General features: G+C 32.8%; 1 pseudogene; it reads right to left on the minus strand.

Moving 5' to 3' along the window:
• Positions 1–13422: 13422 nt before the first annotated feature.
• Positions 13423–20347, minus strand: LOC107001197 (annotated as a pseudogene).
• Positions 20348–22022: the final 1675 nt, after the last annotated feature.

Below are 22022 nucleotides of genomic sequence, written 5' to 3' on the forward strand. Positions count from 1 at the left end.
AGAAGAAGATAAATCTTTCAGCAACAATCATTAACTAGTTCACAAATAAGTTTTAAAAGTCACGAGTAATCTATCGGAATCATTTGTTATCAGATGATAAAAGTTTCTTACCTAGTCATGAGACTTTCGCTACGCCAAATCAATCCTTGAATCCTCCACAAATGTGTTTCAATGTTGATGATACTATAAAGAAAAGAATAAGTACAATTAGTAGGATATACATAATTAATAAAGAAAATAAATAAATAGAATTCGAATGATTAAAAGTTAAAGTTTTGTAATTGAATTTAGAGCTTTTGTGCTTTTAGAGTTTTATGAGCTTTTAGAGTTAAAGCTTTAAAATCTCATTCTTGTGCACACCCAATAAGAGAAGTATCAAATATCTAATACCATGTTTAAACATTCAAGCTAACATTCTTATGATCCTATATTAGATATTTGATCAACAACTTATGAATGTCGCTTTGTATTAGTAATACAACAATTTTTATATTTGTTGTCTCAGTAATACAAAAGTTTCCAAATTTCACTGTATTAGTGACACAACAGATTTTTATATTTCAAAACTGTTGTATCAGTGATACATGTATAAAGATCTTTTTTATCTTTACCTTTTGTGGTGAATGTTCTGTGAGTGTAGTATTTGTTATAAATGTTATCATGTTATTAAGATTTCAGCAGGAATGAATGTAAACTAAAGAACTGCAATTCGCCCAACCTAATCAATAAAAACATTATGCATCGTAGTCCAAGGATATTCTAAAGGTCAAGCATAAGAGTAGAAAGAAATAACTTTCAGTGAAATAATGAAAGCATCAGAATGACGATATGAAACCTCCATTAGTGGCCTAAATTTACTCAAGAACTTCTTTACTCCCCATAAGTATCCATAGGGGGGGGGGGTACTCTGTTATATGCTTTACAGAAGACTCACTTGGTTTGTTATATCAGGTTGCATTCCCTGATACTACTTTTGCTTAAGTTTTAACTTTGATTTATGAAGGATTTTTAAGCGTGTTTATCTTTTATGTACGTCCTATATGTTCTGTTTTCCTTTATAGTTCTCTTACAAATTCATTAACTATATTTAAGAAACTTAAAGGATGTTGATTTATCTTCTTATGTTTTAACCCGTGCAACCGAGTAAGCACGTCAAATCACCAAAACAGAAAAGTATTTTGAATCTATTTCAATACAAAAATGATACTTGAATCTAATTCAATACAAAAAACTATATCATGAGAAACTCAAGATCATGTAAGTAAACAATCATTCAAAGCATATTTGAAATTCTATAAGTATTTCATCATGTGTGTCTTCAACATTGATTTTTCATTACACCTTGTAGTACCCCTAGTGTTTAGAAAGAACATGGTTAGAACCACCGGTAAAGCCAACATTCTTGTGGAGCAATGAGTCCTTATAAGTCCTACTTTATCAAGGATTAAGTCCACTAAATACAACAACAATTGAAACCAAGTATTTCCACATCCATAGAACAAGAAGTCAACAAAGGTGACTAGGAAACATCAACAGAGATACATGATTTTAAAATATTGCATGCTTATCTATTTGAAAACAACTTTTTACACAAACTTGACCAAATTTCTTAAGCTATAAATGTAGTTACTGGTGAACTTTACAAGTTTAGATAAAAATAAAAACTGATATTTTCTTGAATCATGTAAAACAACCAAAGAATTTAGCCCTGCACTTTTTGTAGTCATCTAAAACTGTATAGACCAAGGCATTCCAGTCAGCTCGTATTGTCTGTTAGCTGATTTATATAAGTTGATAAAATTATCAGTCAGCAGGTGCAGGGTAGTCTACGTTGGTCGTCAAACGTGTTTTTTTTTTGGATTCTTTGTTTGCAGAAAAAAATGCAGAGAGGGGTAGGGACTAAATGATCGTCTGTTACATGAGACACTGTTTAGTATTGATAAGCTAAGCAAATACCAAGTGGTCACTATATATAGTAACACCTGAGTTATACTGCTAGTTCTCATGTGTTACGTTACAACTTTTTGTAATTTCATATCTATGGATAAGAAATGAATGGGTCATAACTCATTATTGTTAGTCAAAAGAGAACCCACATGACAAGGGGGAACAGTCTTCCATGGATTTGCCTTCTCCGATCACGAAGTGACCTGTATCAACTCTCAACTCAACACCCAATACTATTAACCCCTTTCTCTCACCACCCCCACCTTTCGTCTGCACTCTCCCTGCCACCCCAATCATATTGGAAAATACATCATTTTTTCTCTCTTTTAAATTATTTGTCATTTTTCAAGATTACAAAAAAATTGATTATTTCTCTTGTCTCATTTTATATGAGTTATTTTTCTTAGTGAATGTAAAAAAGAAACAATACATTGTAAAGAAGTGAGTAGGTTCTCTGTGATTAGGAATGTAAAGAAGATATCAACATTGTTTCCTGATGTTGATTCTTATATGTTAAAACTGCTTTTTTATTTAGTTTTTCACTAAGATGAATAGACTCTAGTCTAAAAGATATGGTCACAAGTTTCAAACTTGGAAGCATACAAATTACAACATGTTTATTCTTCAAAAATTACATAAGAATAAATATATTTTAAGCTCTTCAGTAGGCTTATTCGTGTTCATTGCTAACTTGAATATCTACAGTTTGACATAGACTAAAGGGAAAGGCATCCGATCAACTAAGTCACAGAGAAAAAGTGTTGTTGGATACCACCATAGGTCTCTCCCCCCCCCCTGAAGCTTAAAATAAAGCCAACTTTGTGGAGCATGACAGAACCATTGAAGTCGATAGGAAGGAGAAACATAAAGTCAGTGAGGAAAAGATTGATAATGAAGTTGTTAACTTCATCAAAAGGACAGACGTAGAAACAGACTTTAGCCTCATCCATGGACAGTCTTATAGCACTTGACCATAGACTATCTTTACAGTTCTATTTACTTCTATTCTATATGCAAGAACTTGACATGTAATGAAATTAGAAAGTTACAAGCTATTTCTCATCCGTTGCATCTAGCTGATCAAATAGGACAGACTTTAACATCATACAAAACTTTATTTCCATTTTATTTGCACTAACTTCTCCTTATTTTTCTAAAACATAGATGAAGCAAGCCTCACATTCAACAATATCCAAAACTCAACAGGTTGTCCATACTACAAAAACAAATCTTATACTTTTATTCTGTTATTGCTAGTAACAGTTAGCAAAAAAGAAATAAAGCATAATCCTTAAGTTGAAAGTAGAAAAAGAAACAAAACAATTAAAGACGTAGAAACAATTGCTTTACTAAGGATTTAATTTATATACATTAACAATTAAATCATGTTATGCTATCACTATAGTTTTACTAGTTATAGAAGGTAATAAAATGTGCACCAATCAAATTTATCATACAGAGTTACTTGGTATGTAAAAAATAAGAAATTATGTATTGTCCAGCCACAAAAGTTAAAGTCAATTACTTTTTTTTTTCTAATAGATCCCTTTATAGTAAGAAATTTCCTATTTGTCATAACTGTAATGTCCTGCTCTTGCAAAGCACTCTCACAAGTTACTGCTCCCTCTCTACCCCTTCTAGACTTGAAAAATACATCATATATCGTCTATATCTAAGGCATATGATTTGTTTTCTTATAGTGCAACTCAAAATACAAAGCAAGTTTAGCAAATTAATACTACGGGGTGATCCCAAAACAACTAAGAAATATTGAATTAAAGTTTCTGATGTACACTTGAAAATGCACTAGAGAAACAAATAAATGACTTCTAGACACTTCAAGGCATGCAGTCTAAAAAATAAATATTTACAAGCAAATAGCTACAAGACATAATCAATGTGGTTAACAAAGGAACAAACCAAGCATAAGGTGAGCACAACTATGAACTCAGGAAGACTAAAAACACAGTGACATTAAAACAGACATTAAAAACTTTTGAAATTCATGTAGAGTAGCTTTTTACACTTGACGAAATCTATATTAGGGAAAAAATATCGTAGGTATCGCCAGCTTGAACAATTTAGTTCTTCGAAGAATGACGACTTAGTTACAACTCAGTTCTTTATATAAAGGCGACTTAGCTTCAACTTCTATATTAAACATTCAAGAGAAAAAACTAGTCATTCAAAGATAATCTGCCCATTTATACGTCATACAACTATAAACTAAACTTCCAAAATCAACCAAATTCGTATCAACAACACAAGAACATAAAAGCCCTAACTTAAATTTTGACTGACACACAAGAATATCAAAATCTTAAAGCTATAATTTAAACTTTTGAAGGTAAAATCTCTTATCTGATAAACTCTATTCCAACAACCTAAAGCTTTAAGACATTAGGCAAGTTGATTTGTGAAGCATATTCTTTCAATTTTCAAAAGGAAATCAGATGGAACAGCAGTTTACCAAGAAATCTTTGAAGAAAATCTTCTTCTTCAGCTCTCCAATCTTGAACAAGGAAGCTGAGAGGAAAATCGTCTTCTTCAGTTTATGTTAAGAGAAATCGCAGTGCTCTTCGATTTTTCTGCTGAAAATGGTGTTCTTCGGTTGAAGTTTGACAGAAATGTGACAAAATATCGTAGTAAAAATTGATTTCTTCCATTCTTTGATCCTTCTTTAGTTCATGCAAATGGTGTTCTTCAGCTGAAAATGGAAGCTTCAGCTGAAGTTTTAGGAAATGTTGCCTTTTTTTATTTCTTTAATGTTTTATTCTTTTTAATTTTTCTTTAATGTTTTATTTTTTTGGCCAAATAAAAATGGGAGGGAGATAAAACTTTAACGTTAAAAGATTTGAGGGAACATAAAATTTTGGTGAAAACACTAAGGCCACATTTTTAATGTGTTTGTATTTACAATTACAAAAATAACACACTTCAAAAGTGTGGCCATTCATGTAAATAGTTGTTGCCAGCTATAACAACACTTATAAAGTCTAGGTTATCCCTTTAAAGAGTATACTTTGGAAGTGTTGCTCAAATTAATGTAGCTAAAAGTATAAATCTTTGGCTACACTTTAAAAGTTTTCCCAAAAGTATTTTAGGCAACACTTTATAAGTGTTGTCCAGATTTAGTGTTGCCGTAGACCTAAAATGGTGTAGTGTTTGAATCATGTCTACTTTCTCTTTTTTAATATCAACTATCTAAGTCTTAATCATGGAGCGATACTATATATTCTAATCATAACTCTTGAATCGACTATCCAAATTCAATTTGTAGTTGAGAGAAAGTTGAGAAAGTCTATTGGCGAAGTCTTATACAATTATATATAAATTGTTTTAAAACTTGTTGAAATGAGTATGAGGATGAGTAGAGTTGAGTTTCATAGTTTGAAATAAGTCTAAGGGAAATAAGTGTTCCTAATTCTAAACACTTTTACATTTTAACAAGAGGAAACCTTGATTTAAAAATGAGTTCATGAGGAGATTTTGAGTACTATCTCTTTTAAGTGTCTCTTTTGAGCATTGATATGAGGATGATTTCAGACAACTAAAAGTCCTCCTAAACCATGTACGCCAACATGGATAACGGATCATACTTATATTAATGATTCTTTATTTTCTTTTAGTGTTTCTTAGTTTATCTATTTAGTTGAGGATGGCCTATACTCCGGCGAGGTGTAGAACTATCCTACTAACGTAGTCAAGACGTTGTATCATCATGTAACTCATAGTGATGACTGTTAGTTAGAGAATCTCCCACATAATATGAAAAAGTTTATTATTGTATTTTTATATACATTGAGTTTTACATATTGTTTTAAAAGCATTATCTATGTTTCATCTTTTATGGTTGCATTCATATTAAGTTAAGTTGAGATGAGTCGGGGTGAGTATGTTTTCTTTCTATCATTTTATCTATCTATCAACATATTTAGTTTTCCCTTTACATGCTCATACATTCAATGTACTAACGTCATTCGGCCTACATCGTTTGATGATGCAGATACAAGTATTTAGGATCATTAGTCGTTCATTATTAGTCCCGTCATATTCTAGCTAGCTTTGGTGAACCATCTTGCTTTTTTGAGGGCTTCCCCTTTTTGATTGTGTTTGTTAGTATGTCTTTATTAGTGGCCCGACTTCCATCATAGTATTTAGAGGTTTTATATATATTAGTACTTGAGGTATCCTTTCCATCTTCTTTGTGATCTTTTAAAACTTGAGTTGAACAGTTATGTTATTGATTAATTTAGAGTATATTGAGTTAAAATATTTTTCGTAATGATATCCTTATGAGTTGAGTTTACATTTGAGGATCCTAAATTCTTGATTAAGTCTTTTGCTGAGTAATAAGTCAGGCTAAGGGTTCTCTTAGAGACCAACAATGGCCAAAAGCCATCCCGTCCACGGTGTAGACTTGGGGCGTGACAATTCAACCCATAGAAATATACGTATTTATTTAAAAACATAGGTAAAAGTGTTTTCTAAATAAACTTATTTTCCTCAAATATAAGAAAAAATGACCTATCTCCAAAAAGTAAGGAAATTATTTTTCAAGACTACTTTTCAACCTCACACCTCAATTTTCAACTCTAACTCAAGTCTCACATACTCATTCTTGATAATAATTCAAAATCTGACTCCAAATTCTTGATTTGAGACCTGTATCCTAATTCCAATTCATGATCTAACTCTCACGTATTAGGTCATACCAAGATCAAATCTCAATTTGTAGATTAGATCTTATGTAAGGATTCAAGGTTGGATCCGGGTTAGTGCTAAGGTAGAGTCGTGAGTCACGTATCGAGATGAAGTTCTTAATCAGGTTTGAGTCGAGATTCTAGGACAGTGTTAAGTTCTGGTCCTAAATTGGTTGTATAGGTACGGTGTCGGCTTCTGATTCTTAAGTTAGTCCCCTTATGGGGTGTTAGAGTTGATTTCTAATTCATAAGTTGGTTTCTAAGTTAGGTGTCAAGTTTAGGTCTCGAATCCATCATTTAGATTTACTGTGGGGGTCAAATATACATTTGGAAGTCAGATCCCAAATCAGATGTCTAGGTTGGATCTCGATTTGAAATCAGGTCTGAGATCACGAGTCGAAATCAGATCCTAATTCATAGGGTGGGTCCGATTTAGATCTTTTTCTGAGGTCAAATACTGACTCAAGAGTTTTGATCAGTTCCTAAATCTAAGGTCGGGTTTGAGTTCATGATCGATCATCAAGAGAAGGTGTTGGGGTCGACCTCTAGATCAAATATCGGTTTGGATTTGGGTTTTAAATTGAGTGTCGAATGCAGGTCCCCATTTAGGTATCGGGGTCAAATCTATATTCAAATATTATATATCGAGTCAAATGTCGTGCTCGGGTACCAAGTTGAAAGTCAGGTCTCGATTCAAGAGTTTGGGTTGGGTCCTAATTTAGAAGAAGTGTCTCAGATCGGGTCTCAATTTGGAAGTTGGATCCCTCATTAGATGTCGTATTTATATTTATGATATGATAAAACTAAAAAAAAACAATTTCAACATTTTTCATACAAAAAAGAATAAATTATTTTCTCCATATTGAATTCCAAAGTTGAGTACTATTTAATCATGAAAATATGAGTCACCATATATTTTACCAAACTCATTTATTACCCAGCCCTTCTTTTATCCATATTCAATATGGGCAAGTTGAATTATTCCCATTTTATGTTAGCCCATTTCCAACCCATCAAAAGTTGACCCATTTTGCTCATTTCCACCACTATAAACAACCAAGATCAATATTTTGAAATATAAATATAGATTGGGAGGTATTGTTAAAAATAATAAAGTGATGTTTCTCATCAACATAAGTAAATACACGGTTGATTCCTTTTTCTGTAATCAAGTCTTTATCACACTGACTTTTTCTAGTTATATATTTAATGATCCTTCAAAAATATATAAAGTAAATAACTGAGTGCACCTTTTTTTACATAGAAATCTACGAGGTAATATTGTAAACGTTTGGAGGATGTGGATGTTCGATGACCCACCTATACTATAGCATGTTCTAGATTTTCATGTTTTATAACACGTCTAGATCTCCAAGTTTGAATACTTATAGATGGGCCTAGTGTTTTAGATGGAACAGACACATAAATAATAGCAAAAAGTTATTAGTAGTACCACTACTTTATGTTTTTCTCTATCTCTTTCTCTACTTCTCTTAATTTTAGTACACGATATTTATTTTATGATTTTATAACATTGCTTACATATCTTTCATATTCTTGTTCTTAGGATTTTACTATGAAGAAATATTGCTAAGGAACTAAAATGATTTCTATTATAAAATAACAAAATGAATTAAAGTATCTTAATTTTTTTGTATGAACATAAATTTCCTTTTTCTTCACCCTCTCTGGCAAGACCACTACTGTCCAAACAGATCGGTATAGCAAGGAATGGAAGATTAGACTGTAGGGACTCCCCACTCATTTCAATTGTTCCTATTCTTCTATTTATTTATTTTTAATTTTAGTAATGATATTCATAAAATCTTTAGTGTGTTATTATCTTTATTGTTCTATCCAAAATTCATGTGTTGATTGTTGACGTTTTAATCTTATAGTTTGTGATCAATTTCTGCTCTATTTCTTGTTGATTGGTGCTTATTGGTGCATTTGCTCTATTCTTTTTGTTGATTCTTGCTTACTGATTCTAATTCTTGGCCTTTAATTTTGGTATTCCTCCCTTACTTTAGTTATTACCAATTTAGTTTGCATCTATTTTAGTGATTTTGGTGAACAATGTTGGACTATGGTTATGTCCTTGATTAGGAGCAGAAGTGAAGGGTGCGGTAAGAGGTCCTCTTGTTTAAGGTAAGGGTCTTACAGCACAGGGTCACTAATGGGAAATTCATAGACCTAGTGGATATCCTAAAGAAAAGTAATATTATTATAACTTGTATCCTGGAGACTAGATGAGTAGGTGTGAAGGCACAAGATGCCAATGGTAAGTTGTGGTACTCAAGAGGCTCAAGGGATAGACATGAAGTAGATATTTTAGTAGATTGGGACTTTAGGTGCCTCAAGTGGGCTAGGATAAAGATGTCAAGAAACTTTTTTTAGAGTATTTGAATGAGGTTGAGAGGAGTTTATCGCACGTAGAAGATATTCACCAGTGGGGATTTATGGACATATTGGGGAAACATCTAGTTGTTGTTGTTTTAGGGATATAACTAGATGTGGAGCCTCGCTCTTAGGTTTTGCTAGATCTTTTAAGTTTGTGATAGAAAATTATTGCATTCGAAAGATGGAAAACCATTTGGTTACCTTCAGTAGCATAGTAGTCAAATACCACATAGATTATGTACTCTTTAGGAAGGGTGATACAGGCCTTTATAAGGGCTGCAAGGTTACCTTGAGTGATAATTATACTATCTGACATACATATTTGGTGATGGATCCAGAAACTAAGCCATAGAGAGAGAAGAAGATAATATAAGAAATTTATGATTAGATAGGGTGGCTTTACCCCTCCCCTCTCTCATAAGATGGGGGAGAAGTTGCTTAGGATGGCGGATTGGAGGAGTAGAGGGGATGCAAACTATATATGTGTAATGACTCAAAAGTTCATAAAAATACCATTTTTACCCTTTCTAGTAGTCTCCCCGAGTCATTTCTATTTAGTTTGTTAAGTTAGTTTATTATGACTTTCATGGGTTTTGGGTCTAGGAGACCTCAAATTCGTATTTTTATTGTTTCATTAAGTCATAAAGGTTGAGTTCAAGTGAGTAGCATATATGGTTTGTGTACTCAGGGTTCTAAATTAATCTCAAGGGTTCATTTGGTTGTTTTGTATCTTGTATGAAATGTTGGTTTTTGATCTATAGTATGTGATTAGTTGTTCGTCGTCATTCTGAGGCTATAATTATCACGTGTAGGTTTTTCATGATCCCGTAAAGTCAATTTCTTGGTCATCGCGATCGCCCATATTCTATTCGCAATCATGATTGTCAACTTTAATTAGTTGACCTACTTACTATCCGCAATTGCAAGGCTTTAGGTTGTGATAGTAAGAGTATTTGATGCATGAATAGTGTTTTCATTTGAAAATTGCAATTTCATTGGTTAATTCGTTTTTTGAACCCTAGTAGCTTTGTTTAGACTCTTTCAAAAGGGATTTTCGAGTTTCTTTTATTAGGTAACAATTTCTAACTTCCTTTCTCTTTTACCAATTAATTATTTTAATATTTTAAGGATTAATCTTGGGTTTTGAGTCTAAAATATGATTGTTTTATAAAGGTTAAAGGTTTTGGATAAAATGATGTTTTAGATTGAATTCAACTATATATTTGAAATCGCTTTCACTAGTGGTCTTCGACTTTTTGAGGTACCGCAATTTCGTATAAATTTCTAGATTCAACCCTCCTTTTTTGAATTGAGTCTTTTGGATTGACTTGACCCGCTTTATATAAGTCTCAAATGTTGTTAAATTTTATTTCTTATTAGAATCACTTAATTGAAAAGATGGCATTGATTTGGAGACCCAATGAAAATGAAAAACTCAAATCTAGTATTATTTGATTGTATGAGGCAAGTGAACGTCTTAACCTTTGTTAAGTATATATTCGGGTGTAATGGAATGTTTTTGATGGCATTGACCTGTTAATATTGAATAACTATAATTAGGAAAGAACATAATAAAAAAGGCAACTTAATTATATTGTCGTGTAAAGTGTTGATAATAAATTTGAATGTTTTGATTGATTCACTATTCGGGTTGTATCATGATTGTTTTATAAGGTCTATGAACTTCTATGAAATTCATAATATTCTCATGATTTTTGTTAACATTCGTATTTCCATTTGTTCTGAATTAATGTGATGATATTTATTATGATGATGACGCTGAAGTAAATAGTTTCGAAGACGCTGAAGGCAATGGTTTCAGTGAGTGAGTTATACAGGAGGGAAATAGTTACGACGAATACATCAAACTTGTGAGGCCCCGTGAACATTTGTCTGTACTAAACATATGTGTATCATAAGACAGACATGCATCACTATATTTGACATTTCACCTTATTGCATTGCTGATAAGTGTTTTCATGAACCTTATGATTGTTTGTGTTGGGACTTGTGCGTGAAGCTTATGAATTGTGTGTTGATGAGTTGTATGTGATGAAGGGTTGACATTTGTGTTGTGTGATGTATAAATTATGTACTTCTATGTTGGGCTAATTATGTGCTGGTTGTAATTGTAGAGGTTTCGTTAGAGTGTTTGACTACCCATACTCTAGATTGCTTTCCTTCGTGTTTGGTTATTTTCTTTTTCAGTAAAAAGTTTTTATGGTAATAAGTCCTTGCTTCGACACTTGTATAGATTATGAGCCATGTTCTTCATGATTATTTTTATCTAGTTCGTTTGAGGCTTATTGTGGAGAGTTCAGAGGTAGTTTCTTGTTTCTTCATGGAATTTCTTACTCGTTTATATGGACTTGTTCTATTCTAGATACAATGATATGGATACTTGTATTATTTTATATCTATTATAATACATTGAATTGATTTTGGAGGTTTATTTAAGTTTATTTTGATTTCCACATTTCTTTATGGTGTTAAACTATTTTTCATGCTTTACTTTTGCATTTATCATGTTATTGGATTTTAGACTTACTTGTCTTGGTGAGATAAGAGGACTTCTATCACGCCCAAATTTGGGTCATGATAATGTGGGATAACACAACTAGTTGCACTCGAGAAACAACTAAAGAAGTTCTAGGGATAACTTGGTCATTGGGGGGGGGGGATTGGTGGTGGAATAGAGAAGTTCAGGGTAAAATGGAAGCGAAGAAGGACACTTAAGTAAATTTGGCTCACTCCAAGGATGAGGAGGAGAAGTTAAAAAATTAGGCAATATGTAAGGAGACAAAAGATGGAGGCTAATATAGCAGTTAAGACGGTTAGAAAGACAACTTTTTGGACACATGTATTTAACATAGAGATGAGAAAATTATGCATGCTCAAAAAGGTGAGAGAGAGAAATATAAAAGGAGAGATTGTTTGAGATGAATGATTTTTACAAAGGTGGACTCGTTATTGAAGGAGATGAGTTTTGTCCAAATGAGATATAAATATGCATGAGATATTAAGTTTTACAAGTTTTGAACAAGAGCTCTTTGAATTCTTATTCTGATTACTATTTCAGTGTTTGCAATTTACTACAGACAATTCATATACATTGCATATCCTTTAATGCTTTTCTATAACTTAAGGATTTGGACGTCCTCTTTCTACATGAAGGTTACCTTCTGCCAATTTTGTGGCCTTTATATTTTGTATTTAACTTTACTTTTAGAAGGTAGAAAAAGGTGAAGAGAAATTCCTTCTTTCGATATTTATAATGTTGGATTTTCATCCCTATTTAGTCTCGGCTAGTTTCTGTGCTTCTCGTTTTATATTAGAAGATAGCTATGATGTTTCCCGAGGAAGGAGAAAGCTTTTTTGGATTTCATCTGATGGATCAATTCCAACAATGTCAAAGGAAGAAAATATGGTCTTATAATTTGGATGTTGTTGTTCCCAAAGATTTTTGTTCTTTGGGATAATTCATGATTTTCATCTTCATCTTCTTTATATGCTAAAGCTTATAAGGTATGACATATTTCTATGCTTTTAATGAATTTGTGTGGAATATACACATAAATGATAATCCTGCTAAGTAAAAATAAATTTGACTAACAGGATGATACAATTATTATGGTAATTTCTCAAGTACAAAGACCAATAACAGAGGTTGCATGGTTGATTCTAGCTAATATTCTTGCAGCCTTTAGGTATTTATGAGCTCTTCCACACACCTAATTCTTCTGACATCTTGTGCCCCTTTGTCTCTTTATCCTCATCATAAGAGTCCGAACCTTCCTTATTCTGTAGCATTTTTTTCTTTTCCTTTATCGAGAATGTTTTCTCAGGTAACCAACTTTCCCGACTATATTTGTTATTTCCCTCAAGTGTCATATGTATTCAATAGGTTTCAACCTATACAAGAGGAAAGCTAATGGAGTGACATGATCGTTGACTTGGAAGAAATTATACCCCGTGTATCCGATGCTTCTCAAACGTTGTCCACAATATTTTTACACTTCATTGGATCTATTACTGTAAAAATGAACTTTATTTCAGAAATGCTTACAGATTCCTCTATTTCAGTTGGTTGAACGAATATTTGTGGCAAATCGGTGTTTCAAGCATCAACAATTCCTTTTGATACCATCCTTAGTGTCATCAAAGGATTTAAAATCGTTCGCTACATATATAAAATGACACTTTTTGTCATTATATAACAGAGAATTTAATAACACGATACAACAAAACTTATGTTTTATTTATAAGCAAACATTAGATTCAAAGTAACAAGACGACACAATACAATAGGTAATAACCAGCATCAAAAGTAAAATTCTCAATTCTCATTATAAATTCAGTTATTACATTAAGATTAGATCTTATAACGCGATAATGCAGAAGTTCCATCTAGGCCTTTTTTACGGAAGTACTCACAATACTCTTTTATTGTGGTTGCACAATATTTTTTAGGGTTATCTTCTGACAAAAATTCAGGAATCGATCTATAAATCTTGGAAGATGACATTGAATCTGCGCCAAAGAAGCACAAAACTGATACTCTTGGTCCAACTTTCTTTGTGAATACTCTGTGTTCAACACTTATGTACTTGTCATTTGAGATAAGTTGAAAAAACAATCAAAATAACAAAATTGTATATTCAGTGGTATCGATCGCACATGGATAGAAAATAAAAAGAACACTAGCCTGCAGAATATATCCAATGTTGATTACAAGAGCACCACCCTTAGGAGGAACATAAACCCATTGATTCTTGTGAAGCACTTCGAGTCCTCCGATGTGATCTTGTAGAAGTACTATGAGAAAATCATTGTCAGAAAGTTTGTTGGTGCCTATGGTAAGTTCTGGCTGAGGGCATGCTGGTCAGTAAAGGTGGTAAGTTCTTGCTGGGCATGCTGTATGGTAAGGACAAAAACACCAAGCCCCTCCGTGAAATCCATACCTTTGATATGAAAACGATAAATACCAAGAACTTTACACAATAATCCAAGCAAGGAACAACCCAATATCATCATATGCTTAGCTTAGCCCATTAGAATTTCCCTAAAACAATTTTATAAAATTAACAAAACAGCACATCCCAGTTTTTATCAACACATAATACATATTCAATTATTGGTTGGTTTTCTAATTCATATTCAGAACATATAACTACATGATCTTGAAAATTCTTTTGGATTGAGAGGCCGATTAGGAGCCAATTTTTTTTTAAAAAAATGTAATCTTCAGTTTGCAGATGAAACAGAAGGGTTATACAAATCAAAATTGCTAGAATGAACCACCTTTTTCGTGATATCTCGAGTGTAATATTGTTTCTTATTCTTCATATCTTTCTCAAAAAAATTGTCATGATCCTCGCAACATTTCATCAAGGCTGGCAGATACTGGAATACACATTAACCACTTTGAAGAAACTCCATGTCTCTTATGCATATCTTACTCCAAAATATTTTTATGCTTGATTACATCCATCTCGTTGATACCCTCAAGGTCAATGACTGGAAAAATAAAGTGTGTTTCATATGTATCGGAGGAATGTGTCCTATTTTCTGGTGGTAGGATGAATATTTGAGGTATCTTAGTTGTTCCATCATCAACAATACCTTTGACACCAGTCTTTTTACCATCAAAGACTTTTAATTCACCCATTCTATTATATAATTGTTTGTCTTATCAACTGTGGCCTAAGATTATCGCGCTAGAGACTACCATCTTATGGATTAGTAGAGTTTTTAAGGGAAGCATGTGATGATATAAATACATATTATTATTTATGCACAACATTATCATCCTAATGTCCACATAAAGAAGAGGCTAAAAATAGGTGTAAATCATAAATGTGTCCTTTAATTTGGTCCAAACTTATATTTATGTCCTCCAACTATGAGTTTGTATCAGTAGACACATAAACTTGTAGAAGTAGAAACATATGTCCAATATGACCTTGTACATTGCCATTCATGTCCTATGTGACGTATGACGTGTTTATGTAATCTAGGAGACATATGTCTACCCGTTCAACTTTATACAAGTATTTATGTAAAGCCTCGAGACCCCACCCTAGACGTGGAATGGCACTCGGAACTCCAATAGGCGCGAGAGTACCAGCCAACTTGCTTAACCTGAACAATCCAAATATAAATACCAACTAAATATTAATGTGAAAAATAAGACCCATTTCAATTAACCTTCAAGATGATTCAAAAGAGAAAAACCAAATCCAGTGTTCATTATAAACCCAAATCTAACTACCCATAGGCCTATGTATTGCTAGAACAGGACCGGAACCGGGACTACCAGACTGGAACCGATCGGAACCAAAATTGGGACGGAACCAGGTGCCAGAAGGAGGAAGCGTATTGGAACCGGGATGGACCAGAACCGGGTGCAACGACTATATATTCTTTTTAAAAAAATAATTAATAAAATTAAAACATTACTCAAATAATATTAAAAATTTTATAATTTTAAAGTTAAAAAATTATATTTTTAAACTTTTAAAGTTTAAAATGCAAACTTTCAAACTTAAAAAGTATTAAAGTTTAAATTTCCCACTTTCAAAGTTCGAAAATTTAAATTTCAAACTTTAAAACTATAAGGTTTAAATTTCACGCTTTAAAAGTTTGAAAATTAAAATTTCAAACTTTAAAACTATAAAAGTATAAAAGTTTAATTTCACAATTTAAAAGTTTGAAAATTTATATTTCAAACAATAATAAAAAAATATTAAGTCTAATAGCCTATAGACTTTTATTATATTAATTAAATAGTACAATTTGAGTTACAAAATACTAGTAGAGCATTAAATGATTTAATCTACACATCCACCTTCTAGGAAGGGTTTGTTTGAATTAGACCTCGAATTACCATAACTCTTTCTTTCGCCATTAATTAGATAGTATCGATATCTCCAAGCTATTTGCTTCTAATGAATATTCACGCTCTCCAACTTGAAATCTTGCTGCACAAAAAGTGTCTTCCGAAGCTACTGAAGATGCTTGAATAGCTAACACTTCTCGAGCAAAAGGTTGAAATTTTGGAAATCCCTTGCCGCGATGCTCCACGATTCTAGAAAATCATTTGTATCATTATGAGAAAGTTCAAGATAAGAATCTAGCATATCATCTTCATTATATCTACACCTAGAACTTTGAGGTTCTTCATTACTTACTATATTTCTTCTATTAGAATAATACAAGTCATACAATTTTCTAGCTTCAATTTTTATACTATCTTTAACATCTTCACAACTAGGTGTTTCATCATCTTCAACGTCAATACCAAAATTAAAATGTATTTTATCAACCATTCGTGAAGCACCTTCATCTTTGTAATGTGGGTATAACAAACAAGCGGTTAAATAAATTTGAGGAATACGAATAAAATATTTTATAAATTTTTCAATCAATTTCTTAACGAATTCTTCAAATCTTGGTTTATTTTTGAATTCATAAAATTTACTAGAAATAACACATATATTGGGTAAAAAAGAGCAAATAATTGGATAATAAACTGTAGATTTGTTTCATAGTTAAATAAAAAACATTAAAGAATTCTATTAGTTCTTTTACGTCATTTCAATCGTATCATCAAGTATATATGTCATATTTTAATTATAAACATTCCAAACAATTTGTAAATGCTTCCTATATTTCATAGGCAACTTCAGGTATTTCATATATAGAATTCCATCTAGTACACACTGATTTTAAAATTTTTCTAGGCGGAAGATTAAATTCACGACAACGATTTCCAAAATCTCTACATTAAGACTTAACTTGACATTCAAAAATAAAATGACATACAGTTTCAACTTTTGTGCAACCATCATTATACATTGTTATACCATCTCGAACAATCAAATTATATATGTGTGCATCACACCTAATATGAAAATCATCAATATAAACAGGGAAAACAGACAACTTTAGTATTTAAATAGCAAATGTATTATTAGAAGCATTATATAAGGTGACACTATTTATTTTATAACAAATTCCATTGTTTGTAAAACATCTATAATTATTTGAGCTATATAACTACCGGTTTTATGAATTTTAAAACATTTATAACCTAAAGTTCTTTTTAGCAAAGTCAAATTTTCATCAATCCAATGTACAATAATTGTAAATTAATCATTATCATATACACTACGGACCATATTAGAAATAATAGTTATTTTACAAATAAAATAAAAAATGAAGATATTGAAAATGTTGAGCTTAATAATCAAAGATAGTCTTTTTAGTTGTATTTCTAGTAAAACCTTTTAAATGTGAATTATACACAATTTGAATATAATGAATAAAATTGACATTTTCAGCAAAACTAAATGGCAAACCCATAACAATAATCATTTCAGCTAAAGATATTTTTCTCTACTATATGACCGTTGTATACTAGAGCTAGACACGTTAGAAGAATTTAATTGTGTTTGGAAAATATTAGTGTCACGCCCCGAGCCTGCGCCCTGGACGTGGCCGACACTTTGAGACCTTTGCTAGCTCCCAATAAAACCGTTGATATGGCTTACTTAACTAAGCGTAAGACTAAACTCAACTTACTTATGAAATAAAGCATGTTCAGAACCAACACTTCAAATAATATTTGGCCAAAATGGCACTTAAGTCTCAACAAGTAAAACAATTTCAAAATGAATCACTAACTGTCTCCGAAGACTCTAAACTGACTAAAGAGGGAAGTTGAGATAGACTTTACAACATCCTACAACTAAAATAATAAGCCAATGAATCGATGTCCTTCTGAATGCAAGGAGGCTCACTACTAACTCTTGAGCTCAATCTAGATCAATGGAGCGCTGTGTGTTGATCCTGGTTACCTGCATGTGCATTATAAAACAAATCACGCCAACTGACATTAGTACATTGAATGTACAAGTATGCAAGCTGGAATGCTAAGTACAACTATAAAGATAGAAATGTAGTAAGGATGAACTTACCTTGACTCTGCTCAACTCAAAAGATAACAACTCAATATAAAGCAATATATATGCAATATATATATCTAAAACTTATAAGACAATGAAACTCTTAGTTCATTAAATATATAACAATAATAAACTCGACTTTACATATATATGAAAGTAATATAGTTTTCAGTGGGAATTTCTCTTACCGACAACCACCACAATGAGACTAAGTGGTGATACAACGTCTAATCCACGTTGATATAACTTTCCTATACTTTGTCGTCACATAGAAAATCCTCTACGTGATGGATCCACTGGCTAAACTTACGTGATCATCTAAAAAGTATGACATGTTAATACCTATGATGGCTACTTTGTTTACATAGGGACTTGAGAAATCTGAAATCTCATTCCCACATCGGTGATCAATAATACTCCTAAAACATACTTTAGCTCATAGCTTTTAAATAAAAACTTTCTTCCTTTGGGTTGAGATAATTTACTGAACCCTTTAGCTTTAAAAAAACTCCTTTTCGGAATCGATGTTCCCTTTTTAGTTCAAAACTCCATAAAAATCATAGTTCCCTTAAATGTAAAACATTTATGAACCTTCCGGGAATACTTAGCCCCCTTTTATAAACTTTAGATAAATGAACTGAACTCTTGAAATTTACTTAACTTGAATCTTTAACTCTTAGGGAATACTTAGTCCCCTTATACCTTTTTGAGAAATGAACTCAACTTTTAATCTTTTCCTTAACTCGAACTTGAGCCTTAAAATGAATTTAAAACGTTTAATAAGACTCTAAGAACTTTGAAAACTTTACTTTTATTCACCTCATAGCTTTAGATTTAGCTTCTTATTTTCTTGACTTTGATCCTAACTTCCCTTGAATTTGTATTATGTATTCAAGGATCATGATCTCATGTTTATGGATCATTTCATGATGTTTAGATGTACTTTAGAGTGTTGAAATCATCTAGGAATGCAGGGTACATCACTTAGAAAGTAGTACAAAACGATAGGGAAAGAACGGAGTCTCTAGCGAGTTGGGGCGCCAGGTCTTGTTACACAGACCCTCTTCTGGGACACTCTGTCTATCGATCCGGGCCAGGGCCTATCAGACAGAGCCTGTCTTGAGGCGCTCAAGCAAGCACGGCACCCCAAGGGGTGTTCGATGCAATTTTTTACTTTTCGTCTCCGATTTTCACTTCTAACTCTTCTAAACTTCCATGTATCCCACCCCAAACACTAGGGATCACCAAATAATTCATTATCAAACATATTATACCCAAAAATAGTCAAAAAACATGGATTAAAACTACATTATATGAACTACGATTCAATCAGCATGGTTCTACAATATTTCGACAAGAACTTCCATGTTCATCATTCACTAACTCAAACCTTGATGAATATAAACAATTTGGGCGTGGTTGAAAGGGAAAATAACCAAATGATATCACATACCTTGTAGGGATCACCCCAGACGAAAACCTCGCAATGAATTCTTGGTGTTCTTGCGTCTTCTCCTTCTTTCTCCTCTTTTCTCCCTTTTTTCCAAAGCCCCAACTTATTTTCTAAATGTGAAAACCAATTGGGATTATATTAGACCCCAACTTAATACCCAAAAAACAAAATTAATAATTGATTTAGAAAAATACCAAAATGCCCTTAATAAATCCGGATTGGAAATTCCCCTGCTTAATATCCTAGCTTCTGAAAGGAATATATCGCTCATATGAACTCAAAATTTAGCAAACTTGGTGTCGTTTGAAAGCTTTTTTGACGAGATTTCCATCCATATAAAGAAATCATTAAAACTTCTCCTGAGCTAGAAATTATGGCCGTCTGAAAATGACCAAAACTCACTTTTGATACTTGGAAATTATGGCCGTTTGAAAATGACCAAAACTCCTTAGTTATTTCCAAATTTTATTATTCTTGTTTTTTTTTCTTAGCTTAACCTTAGTTAATTCTAGATACGAGATGTTACAATACCTCCCCCTTGGGAACATTCATCCTAGAATTAGAATTCATTCACTAAGCTAAGTGTAGTAACTTCATTTCACCACACAAAGAAAAGCAAGTAATAACATGCTTATATAAAAACTTATAAAGTGCTAAAAAAAGAATTTAGTACCTTGATATACATTTTCTCCGGATTCAAAGAGACGGGGATATCTCCTCTTCATATCCTCCTCAGCTTCCCAAGCCGCTTCTTCAATGAATTTGTTCCTGCAAAGGACCTTGACTGAAGCCACTTCCTTTATCCTCAACTTGCGAACTTGATAATCCAAAATATGAACCGGACCTTCTTCATAGGATAAGTTATCCTTAATACCCATATTTTATGTTGGTACTGTCAATGAAATATCAACTAAACACTTATTCAACATAGAAATATGGAATACCGGATGAACCGTCGCTATCTACTAGGGTCACTCAAATTCATAATCAACATTGCCCACTCTCTTGGAAATTCTATAAGGTCCAGTGTACTATGACTAAGTTTCGCCTTCTTACCGAACCTCATGACTCATTTCATGGGTGAAATCTTAAGATACACCAATCATCTACCTCGAACTCTAATGACCTTCTTCTAACATCTGTATAGGACTTTTGGCATCTTTGTGCTGCCACAACCTTTCTTGAATTAGTTTTACCTTCTCGATCGCTTGGTGAACTAAATCTAATCCTATCAACCCTGCTTCGCCAACTTCGAACCACCCAATAGGAGAGCTGCACCTTCTCCCATAAAGAGTTTCATATGGATCCATTTGGATGCTTGAATGATAACTATTGTTGTAAGTGAACTCAATGAGAGGTATATGATAATTGTAATTTCCACTGAAGTCGATCACACAATCTCTTAACATATATTTTAAGGTATGGACTGTACGTTCTCTTTGACCATCTGTCTAAGGATGAAAAGTATTGCTCAAATTCACCTTTGAACCCAAAACTTTCTAGGAAGGATTTTGAGAACTGTGTAGTAAATTGTGCACCTCTATCTGAAATAATGAAGACTTGAACTCTCTGAAGTCTTACCACTTCTTGAATGTACAACTTTGCATAATCTTCGGCCAAATAAGTAGTCTTTACCGTCAAGAAATGGGCTGACTTTGTCATTCTGTCGACAATCACCCAAATAGAGTAATGTTGCCTTCCTGATCTTGGCAAACCTATTATGAAGTCAATTTTAATCATCTCCCACTTCCATTCCGGAAGTTCTATATTCTGAGCTAAACCTCCAGGCCTTTGGTGTTCTACTTTAACTTGCCGTTGTTTAGACACTTGGCATCAAACCCAGCAATATCTTTCTTCATGCCTTCCCACCAATATACCTCTTTCAAATCATGGTACATTTTGGTGGAACCCGGATGAATAGAATATCTGGATCTATGAGCCTCCTCCAAGATTCTCTCTTGGATTCCATCCACCTTAGGTACACATTATCTACCTTGATACTTCAGCACACCATCTCCCCTAGTTCAAAGGCCAATACTCTCTGAATATGGACACTTTCCTTCAAATCAAGGAAAATAGGGTCTTGGTCTTGCTTCTCTTTCACTTCTGACACTAATGATGATTCAGCCCCATTGGCTAGCACTATGCCCCCTTCTATGGAGTCCATAAGTCTAACTCCCAAACGTGCAAGTATGTGCACATTTTTTTGCTAACTCCCTCTTCACTTCTTCGAGATGAGAAGTACTTCCTATGGGCAACCTGCTTAAGGCATCAGCAACAACATTAGCCTTAAATAATAATCATGTCATAATCCTTGAGTAATTCCAACCACCTTCTCTGTCTAAGGTTGAGTTCTTTCTGGGTGAACACATACTGGAGGCTCTTATGATAAGTGAATATATAAATATGAATAACATATAAATAGTGACGCCATATGTTCAAAGCGAACACAACTGCAACCAATTATAATTCATTAGTTGGATAATTCTTCTCATGGACCTTCAACTGTCTAGAGGCATAAGCTATAACTTTTCCATTCTACATTAACACGCA

This window comes from Solanum pennellii, chromosome 10, assembly GCF_001406875.1.
Source record: "Solanum pennellii chromosome 10, SPENNV200".
Taxonomy (NCBI): domain Eukaryota; kingdom Viridiplantae; phylum Streptophyta; class Magnoliopsida; order Solanales; family Solanaceae; genus Solanum; species Solanum pennellii.